The sequence below is a fragment of the Triticum aestivum genome, chromosome 4A, assembly GCF_018294505.1.
Source record: "Triticum aestivum cultivar Chinese Spring chromosome 4A, IWGSC CS RefSeq v2.1, whole genome shotgun sequence".
NCBI lineage: Eukaryota > Viridiplantae > Streptophyta > Magnoliopsida > Poales > Poaceae > Triticum > Triticum aestivum.
Genome location: NC_057803.1, coordinates 521390094 through 521400894, shown reverse-complemented (window position 1 = coordinate 521400894; position 10801 = coordinate 521390094).

The following is a 10801-nucleotide window of genomic DNA, read 5'->3' as shown; positions in this document are numbered from 1 at the left end:
TTCGACACGTAGGAGATATAGCCGCATCGAGGGCATTACAAGTTGGTAATCAGAGCCTTCCCCGACCTTAGGAGCCCCCTGCTTGATCGAATCGTTGGCGTTGTTGAGTCTAGAAGAATGTTTTGAGTCATTTAGGAATTATATATCGGAGAGTTAGGAATTCTTTTTACTCCTCAGTCCCTTCGTCTCTCTGGTGAGGCATCTTGACGTAGAGTTTTGACTCTTCTCTTCTCAAATTTCACTAAAAAAATTAGGATCACGCGGGTTTCTTGGAATCGTTCCGATGGTTTTGTGACGAGAACATTGTTCTTGGTGCCTCCTGTCATTTAGGGGTTGTGGCAGTGTCCCGGGGAGTTGAGCTCCGAGGTGTTGTCGTCACAATTTTATCGTTGAGATTCTGGAATACCTAAGTTTCGCCGACATCGAAAATCTCTTTTATGCAGTTGTTGGTGAGATAACCTCGACACCACCCAGTACTGGGGCGGGAGTTTGGGAGTATTGCCATAACTTGTATAACGGATGCTTTTCGAAGGTTGAGGTAAATGATTTCCGAAGGTTTCTTGGTTATGTGTTGAAGGATGGATACAGCTGGATGTAGGATTTGTTAGCTTTGGGTGAGATATTATGCTTCCCCTGTATCCTCAACACCTGATTGCATAACCGGAAAGGTTCGGGAGTTTCATAGGTGGGAATTCGTGTAGCTCTAGTCCTTCTTCCGTGGATATTTGGTTTGGGATTGGGTAATCCTCACCAAGTATTTGTTCTTGTCCGTACCTTGTTTTATATTCTTCTACCTCAATTCGAAGTGGCTTCTCAATTTATGGATATGTGACCATTTCAATTGGAATGCATTCGTTCATTTGGTTCGGATGTGAAGACTTTATGTTGCAATTTCAATCCTTTTGATTCAGCTTGAATTATTGCCTGTCAAGATGCTAACAGATGTCACCCTCTTCAGGATGGCTCCTGCTAAGTGCAACAATCAGAATCAGAATCAGGATCCACCACCACCACCTCCACCTCCACCTCCGGAGGCATGGCAAGCTGTGATGGCCCTACCAATGCAAACACGCAGCTGATCATGCAAATTCTGCAAGAGCGCAACCAAGGCCATGGCAACAATCAGAATCAGTTTGCTACACTCAACCAGTTCCTCGCTAACCAGCCAAAGATTTTCAGCAACTGTGTCGAGGCCTCAGATGCTGATGATTGGCTCGTGGATATCTGCAAGCATTTCGAGTGCAGTAACGTTAGGCCTGAGGACTTTGTCAAGTTTGCCTCCTTCCAACTCAAAGACCAAGCTGCAGAATGGTTTCAGCAATACAAAGATTCCAGAGGAGGCTGTGCTATTACTTGGGATGAATTCCATCAAGACTTCAAAGCTCATCATATTCCTCAGAGTGTGGTTGAGAGCAAGCGTGAGGAATTCTGCAACCTGAAGCAAGGCACTATGTCTGTTTACCAGTACAACATCATGTTCCAGAGGCTCGCTCATTTCGCCAAGCAAGACATCACTGACGAAAAGAGCATGATATACCAGTTCAGGGGTGGTCTCAGAGAAGAACTCCAACTTGCTCTCATCCTTTTTGAGCCCAAGAAGTACGATGAGTTTTACAACATGGCAATGAAGCAAGAGGCTGCCCAACTGAAGTGCGATGCTTCCAAGAAGCGAGTCAGAGATGCGACTCCTTCTTTCTCAACTCAAGTGGCTAAGCAGCAAAAGTATTGGCTTCCTCCTCCTCCGTTCCGTCAGCCTTATCAGCAGAAGAGCAAAGGTGGCAATGGATCTTCCCACCCACCCAACCCAGGCTTTCAGAACAAGACTTCGTCTCAAGCTCCAAGATCAAGTGCTCCGTATCACCGTCCAATTTCAGAGGTCACGTGCAACAAGTGCCAACAGAAGGGTCACTATGCGAACAAATGCTTCAATCAGAGGCGTCTCCCTCCTCCTCCTCCTGTGATGTCTGCCAGCACCGCAGTGGTCAAGCATAACCCCAAGCACGCCAAGGTCAACTTGATGAATGAAGCTCAGGCAGAGGACTCGTCAGATGTCATCATGGGTAACCTTCCTGTTAACGATATTCTTGCAAAAGTTCTTTTTTACACTGGTGCATCGCATTGTTTCATCTCGAGACCATTTACATCTAAGCATGAGTTGGCTTTGCAAGTTTTGCCTAGACCGATAGCAGTTGTCTCTCCTGGTAAACGCATGAACGCTAACACCATTGTTCCGGATGTTACTATCACTTTGGGTGACTACAAGTTTCTGTCTTCTCCTACTATTCTGGGTGACTCGGATATTGATCTTATTCTTGGAATGGACTGGCTTTCTAAGCACAAGGCTCAGCTTGATTGTGCTGCCAGGCAGATTCAATTGACTCATTCGTCTGAGGATGTAATTGTCTTTGCCGCAAGGGATGATACCATTCGTCTATTTTCTCTCAATGAGAAGGATGAGTTGGATGCCATCTCTCAAATTCTGGTTGTTTGCGAATATCAAGACGTCTTTCTAGAAGAGCTTCCAGGAATGCCTCCGCACCGACAAGTTGAATTTGTCATCGATCTTGAGCCTGGCACGGAACCTGTTTGCAAACATCCTTACAAGCTGGGACCTAAAGAGTTGAAGGAGCTGAAGAAGCAACTCGATGAACAAGAGAGAATGGGTCTCATTCGACCTAGTTCTTCTCCATGGGTTTGTGGAGTTCTCTTTGTGAAGAAGAAGGATGGAACGGACTGACTCTGTGTTGACTACCGTCCATTGAACAAGAAGACTATAAAGAACAAGTACCCACTTCCCAACATCAACGAGCTGTTTGAACAACTCAAAGGTGCTCAAGTATTCTCCAACCTTGATCTCGGTATGGGCTGTCATCAGATTCGCATTCGTGAAGAGGATATCCCCAAGACAGCTTTCAGAACAAGCTATGGTTCATATGAATACACTATCATGTCTTTTGGCCTCGTCAACGCTCCACCAACATTCTCTCGCATGATGAACTTCATCTTCAACGCCTACACAAATGACTTCGTCTTGGTCTACCTCGATGACATTTTGGTTTTTTCCAAGAACAAGGAGGATCATGCCAAGCACTTGCGTTTGGTGCCCGATAAGCTCAGAGAACATCAGTTCTATGCCAAGTTTTCAAAGTGCGAGTTTTGGCTTGATGAGGTTCTCTATCTTGGGCATATCATCTCTGCCAAGGGCATAGCGGTGAATCCTGAGAAGGTGTCTGCAATTGTGAATTGGGAACCACCTTAGAATGTGAAGCAACTCCGCAGCTTCCTTGGTCTCGCAAGCTATTGTCGAAGGTTCGTTGAGAACTTTTCAAAGATCGCGAAGCCTCTTTCCAACCTCCTCCAGAAGCACGTGAAGTACGTTTGGTCTCCTGAATGTGACATCGTTTTCAACACCCTGAAAGAGAAATTAGTCACTGCTCCAGTTTTGACTCCTCTTGATGAATCCAAACCATTCGAGGTCTTTTGTGATGCTTCCCTTCAAGGTCTTGGTGCAGTGTTGATGCAAGAGAATAAAGTTGTGGCCTATACTTCTCGCCAGTTGAAGCCCAATGAAAAGAACTACCCCACTCATGACCTCGAGTTGGCGGCAGTTGTTGATGCTCTTTTGACTTGGAGACATCTCTTATTGGGAAGAAAAGTGGACATCTTCACTGACCACAAGAGTCTCAAGTACATCTTCACTCGGCCTAATCTCAACCTCAGGCAGACTCGTTGGGTCGAAATGATTCAAGAGTATAATCCGAGTATCGAATATACTCCAGGCAAGGCCAATGTTATTGCTGATGCATTGAGCAGGAAGGCTTACTGCAACAGTTTGATTCTCAAGCCTTACCAACCCGAGCTTTGTGAAGCTTTCTGCAAACTCAATCTGCAAGTTGTTCCTCAAGGTTTCCTCGCCAACCTCCAAGTCTCTCCTACTTTGGAAGATCAGATTCGTGAGGCTCAACTTCTTGATGCTATGGTGAAAAAGGTGAAGATTGGGATTGCCAAGAGTCAACCCAAGTACAAGTGTTATCGCCTTGATGACAAGGATACTCTATTCTTTGAGGATCGCATTGTTGTGCCTAAAGGTGACCTTCGTAAAGTCATTATGAATGAGGCTCACAATTCACTCCTCTCTATCCACCCGAGAAGTACAAAGATGTACCATGACCTCAAGAAGTCGTATTGGTGGACTCGAATGAAGTGTGAGATTGCTCAGTTCGTGAATGAATGTGATGTCTGCAGAAGAGTGAAGGCAGAACACCAACGACCAGCTGGTCTCCTCCAACCTCTTGCCATTCCAGAATGGAAGTTTGACCACATTGAGATGGACTTCGTGACTGGGTTTCCAAAGTCCAAGCATGGCAATGATGCTATATTCGTTGTCATCGACAAACTCACTAAAGTGGCTCATTTCCTTCCTATCAAAGAATCCATTACAGCAGCTCAATTGGCAGAGCTATATACCTCTCGGATTGTCTCTCTGCACGGCATTTCGCAGTTGATTTCTTCAGATCGTGGCAGCATCTTCACCTTGAAGTTTTGGGATTCTTTTTAGAAGGCCATGGGCACCAACATCCGTTTCAGCATAGCTTTTCATCCTCAAACTAGTGGCCAAGTCGAGCGTGTCAATCAGATTCTCGAAGATATGCTCAGGGCTTGCGTTATCTCCTTCGGTATGAAGTGGGAAGATTGTCTTCCATATGCCGAGTTCTCCTACAACAACAGCTTCCAAGCGAGTTCGGGCAAGGCCCCATTTGAAATTCTCTATGGAAGGAAGTGCCGTACTCCTCTTAACTGGTCAGAGACCGGTGAACGTCAACTTCTTGGAAATGACTTGATCACAGAGGCATAAGAGATGTGCAAAGTCATTCGTGATAACCTCAAAGCCGCGCAATCGCGCCAGAAGAGCTACTATGATAGTAAGCATCGTGATTTGGCTTTCGAGATCGGAGACCATGTTTACCTCCGCGTCTCTCCAATGAAAGGTACTCGTCGCTTCGGCATCAAAGGGAAGCTTGCCCCTAGATACGTGGGTCCTTTCAAGATCGTCAGCAAGAGAGGCGATCTCGCCTATCAACTTGAGCTTCCCTCCAACTTTGCAAACGTGCACGACGTGTTTCACGTGTCTCAACTCTGCAAGTGCTTCAAGACCCCTGACCGCACCGTCAACTTCGAAGACATTGATCTCCAAGAAGACCTGTCTTATCGTGAGCACCCAGTTGCTATTCTTGAAGAAACTGAGCGCAAGACTCGCAACAAGTCAATCAAATTCCTCAAAGTCAAGTGGTCACACCATTCCGACCGTGAAGCCAGCTGGGAATGCGAGGATCACCTCCGTTCTGAGTACCCGGAGTTTTTCCAGTCCTAGATCTCGGGATGAGATCCTTTCATAGTGGTGGAGTGTTGTAACACCCCAGATGTAAAATTTCCAAATTTTGGCAATGTATCCAGCCTTGTCGTGTTCAATACCATGTGGTTTTCCTCTTTGAGGGTTTCATTTTGGGTTTGCTTTGTTTCCCTTTGCTTTGCCTTTTCATTGCTTGTCATTTTTCTCTATGTCATCTCATGTTGCATTTGGTCATTCATGTTGTTGCCATGAGCATCATGTGCATTACCCCTTGTCACCCTCTCAAACCTTTGAACCATCACCCCCCTCTCCTTCCCTTTCTTTTCTTTTCTTGCAAGTGCCATATTGCACTACTCCATTAATGTTCTTCTTCTCCCTATAAATCTGGCACCATGCCTACATCCTCTCTGCCAATTTTCAACTCATTTGAATCTGTTTTGGTTAGGTTAAAAATTGACTCAAGTTTGAATTTAATTCTAACTTGATTTAATTTTCTTCCTTTAAAAATCCCCAAAGCAATTTATTCAAATGGCCCATAATTCCAGGAGCTTGAGGCTATTTTTATTTCTGCCAAATACCTCTCCTACCTCCCTGGATTTTTTTCCTTTTCTATAGCGGTATTTAAATTCACAGATCTAAAGAAAAGGGAGAAGCCTCCCAATGCATCCACCTGGGCCTCCCGCAGCCAGCAGCCCACCTAGGCACCGGCCAGCCCAGCTAGCGCAGCCCATCCAGCCTGCTTGCGACAGGAGCGTCGTCTCCCCTGTACGGCAGCTCATCCACAGGAGCCACGTCGGCGTCCGGTCGATTTGACGGCCAGAGAAGCTCCCTAGCCCCCTATAAACTTGTCGCCCGCGTCCTAGGGTCCCTCCTCGACCGATCCCCCTCCTCTACCTGCCTCACTGCCGCCTAGTTTAGCGTCGCGCGCCGTGCCCCCGCCCTGCCCACCATGGCCTCGCCGAGCAAGAGCTCGAGCTTGGGGTAGCCGTCCACATCGTCTTTGACCCGCCTACTACCGTGGAGAGGGTCGTCAAGTACCTCTCTATCCCCTGCCTGCACGCACGCGACGCGACGGCCCCTGGATCTACCTCCCATCATCCTCTTCCTCCCCTGCTTCACGACAACAGCCCCGGCAAGTTCAGAGCTCCCTCGCGTCGTCTCCGGCTCGCCTCCATCGTCCTCATCGTGTCCTAGGGTGAGCTGGGTAAAGCACCTACCTCCCCCTTTCTTTCCATGGCATTTAGGACCCCGTGAGGCTTGGTCGATCCGTGTCTTTGCTGCGCTCCCGGTGCTCTGGCGAGGCCTGTTTTCTTTTCTTGTAGATGTAGTTGTTGTCGCTGCCGTAGCATGCCCGTGTGCCCCCCGCTCGAGATCCCCTCTGTCACGCCTGCGGCTTGCATGCCCCGCTTCGCCGCGTCTCCTGCTGCAGCTCTCCCGCATCCGCGTCGCTCGCTGCCTCACAGCGCCATCGTCGCCGTGCCGCGCCCGAATCGAGCGCGAGCTCAAGCTCGAGCCGCTGCATATTGCGCCCCGTAGCTACACCGTCTCATGTTCCTGCACGCCCGCCGGAGTCCCTATGCCCCGTTGGTTGCCGCTGCTGCCCGACGGCGACGTCGCCATCTTCTCTGCATAGGAGCAAAGGGAAGGCTTGGCCTTTGCGTCTATTTCAAAGGGTCTAGCCCCCCCCCCCTCTTGGCACAAGCACGAGTGCAGCCGAGCTAGTTACCCAGGCACGCACACACCCGGGAGGTCTCGGGTTCGAACCCCAGGTTCCGCGTATATTTTTGGGGTGTGGTGTTATCCGCGTATCACTGACAATCAGGGCCCACATGTCATCCTTCCATAGCCCCATGTTTTTCCTTTTCTTTTATTCCAGCGATTTCCAATTCTGGAATATGCTAGCTTTCCTTTTCAGGCAAGTCCAGATCTGGACATTCCAAATATGGAAATTGCCAATTCTGTCAGATTCCATTTTGGGCAGTTTTCAACTTATTGCACTTGTGATGATTTTTCTACTGCAAGCCCAACATATTATATATGTTTTTGGGGTACAAAAATCCAATGAATCCAGTGGTGGAATTATTTTCTGCATTTGAGCAAGTTCACAACCATGTCATTTTACATCATGATGTTGTTTTGTCCTTTTTGTGTGATTTAATGCAAGTATGCTATGAGGTCTCTTTGCACATGGATAGCTTCATTTTCATGTCTACTCCATGCTAGATTTTGTTCCATGCCATGGTATACTATGTAGTGAGTTAACCAAGCTTGTTAACATGCCAACATGAATCTGTTTTTGCCATGTCCTGAAATTTCACTAAGTCTGAATCTGTTTATAAAACTTGCTATGTTTGCATGGGTGTAATCATATTTTCTGTGCCCTCTTGGCTTATGGTCAGTAAGGGACTTTTGTTATGTGCTTAGAGTAGCTTCATGCCATGCCTTGATTTTCCATGTTATGTTCCCGTAGCATGTAGTTTTCATGCTCTAAAGATTGCTTCCTAATGATAAATTCCAGACTTGTGTTAATTTCACTAAGTCTGAAACCTGTTGTCATTTGCACTTTTGCCATGCTTGTTTGAACCTATTACTGGATGAATTAGCCGTAGCTCAGTGTTCATCTTTTGTCAAGCATCATGAGTGGATCCCTGCCATGTATTTTGTTGCCATGTTTGAGTGTTGTAGTATATTTATCTTGTTGCATTTAGTTGGGCACTTGCTGATTATCGCAGACCCGTGCCATATTTGTTTTTCTTGCCATTTCCAAACCGTGCATCCGATTCCGGTGATCTTTATATCGATTCCAACCGAAATCAACTCCCCTTTCCAGTGGCACTCTTGGATTTCCAAGTTGAGGTTAGGTTCAATTATTCCTTTGCAAATCATGCATATGTATCACATATCGCATCCCGCATATTATCCCATGTATGCATCATGTTGCTTGAGCAATGCACGTGGTTGATTGTGCTCTTTTGCTTGTCGTTCTTGTTTGGGTAGAGCCGGGAGATGAGTTCGTGAACGAGGAGCCCGTTGAGTTTGCTTACGAGGATCAAGGCAACTCTGAGAACTTTGCAGGCAAGATGACCATACCCTCGAAATCACTTCTATCTTTGCTTGCTAGATGCTCGCTCTTTTGCTATGCCTATGCTACGATACCTACCACTTGCTTATCATGCCTTCCAAATTGTCGTGTCAAACCTCTAACCCACCATGTCCTAGCAAACCGTTGTTTGGCTATGTTACCGCTTTGCTCGGCCCCTCTTATAGTGTTGCTAGTTGCAGGTGAAGATTGGAGATCGTTCCTTATTGGAACATTGTTTATTGTTGGGATATCACAATATTATCTTGGTTATATTAATGCATCTATATACTTGGTAAAGGGTGGAAGGTTCGGCCTTATGCCTAGTGTTTTGTTCCACTCTTGCCTCCCTAGTTTCCATCATATCGGTGTTATGTTCCTGGATTTTGCGTTCCTTACACGGTTGGGTTATAATGGGAACCCCTTAACAGTTCGCCTTGAATAAAACTCTTCCAGCATGGCCCAACATTGGTTTTACCATTCGCCACCTAGCCTCTTTTCCCTTGGGTTCCGCGGACTCAAGGGTCATCTTTATTTAAACCCCCGGGCTAGTGCTCCTCTAAGTGTTGGTCCAACCTGTCAGCTGCCGGTGGCCACCAGGGGCAACTCTAGGCTGGCCTATCGGAACCTTGGACAATCCGGTGTGCCCTGAGAACGAGATATGTGCAAATCCTATCGGGATTTGTCGGCACATTCGGGTGGCTTTGCTGGTTTAGTTTTACCATTGTCGAGGATGTCTTGTAATCGGGATGCCGAGTGTGATCGGATTGTCTTGGCAGAAGGAATATCCTTCGTTGACCGTGAGAGCTTGTGATGGGCTAAGTTGGGACTCCCCTGCAGGGATTTGAACTTTCGAAAGCCGTGCCCACGGTTATGGGCAGATGGGAATTTGTTAATGTCCGGTTGTAGATAACATGAAACTTAACTTAATTAAAATGCCCCAACCGCGTGTGTAACCGTGATGGTCTCTTCTCGGCGGAGTCTGGGAAGTGAACACGGCGTTGGAGTAATGCTTGACGTAGGTTGTTCTAGGATCACTTCTTGATCATAGTTGTTCGACCGTGCTTTTGCCTTCTCTTCTTGCTCTCTTTTGCGAATATGTTAGCCACCATATATGCTAGTCGCTTGCTGCAGCTCCACCTCATACCTTACCTTACCTATAAGCTTAAATAGTCTTGATCGCGAGGGTGCGAGATTGTTGAGTCCCCATGACTCACAGATTCCTTCCTAAACCAGATGCAGGGACCGATGATACCGTTCCAGATGATATGACCGAGCTCAAGTGGGAGTTCGATGAAGCGCCGTTACTACGTGTCTTTCCCAGATGATCAGTAGTGGTGCCCAGTTGGGGCGATCGGGGATTTTGTCGCATTTGGGGGTTGTTCTTCATTTTGGTACCGTAGTCAGACCCTGAGTGTATTGGATGAATTTAATGACTTATTTATGTATTTGTGTGACGTGGCAAGTGTAAGCCAACTATGTATCCTTTCCCGTTTATTTATATTACATGGGTTGTTTGCGAAGATTACCTCACTTGCGACATTGCTTTCAATGCGGTTATGCCTCTAAGTCGTGCTTCGACACGTAGGAGATATAGCCGCATCGAGGGCGTTACAGTCTTTGTCGTGGTCATGGTTTTTGACTCACATCGTCTTTTCTCTTGCTTCTGGCTCATCCATTTTAGCTACTTAGTGGGGCTTGCAAGCACGTGCAATGATGCACAACTCTCCTGCGTTTTTTGAGAAAAAAGCCACAATATACTTATAGGAACGATCACATGGCTATATTAAGAGGCTATAAATATGCCATCTAGAGTTAATAACAATAATTTGAACCATCCATAAATAAACTATGTAGAATTCTTTATGGGAACCACAAAAAATACACCTTTAGGAGTCCAAAATCTTTTGAAGAAAAAGTGAAGGAAAATAAATCCGAATTAGTGAGAAAACACAAATCAATAAAATGCTATTTGGACCAATGTCATTGCATATTTTAGGCACTACTTAGCAATGTCATATTGGAGAAATACACTAACAAAGATGGTTCTAGTTGTTTTATTGCAGAATTTGCATACACAATGAGGGTAACATAGAGGTGTGATGTTTACAACTTCAATGTTGTTGCTCTGGAGGTCATGATGGGGAAGCACCCAAGTGACTTGCTAACCTCTCAGTCAACGATATCCCTATCACAAGAAGATGATTCACCTAAGGACATATTGTACCAATGATTGAATCCTCCAATGGAACAACCTGTAGAAGAAGTTGTGGTCATTGTCCCGATATCTCTTGCTTGGACCGGGGCAAATCCCAATCCAGGTCTTCAATGTGAAGTCTAACGCAAGAGATGTCAACACATACGCATGGCTA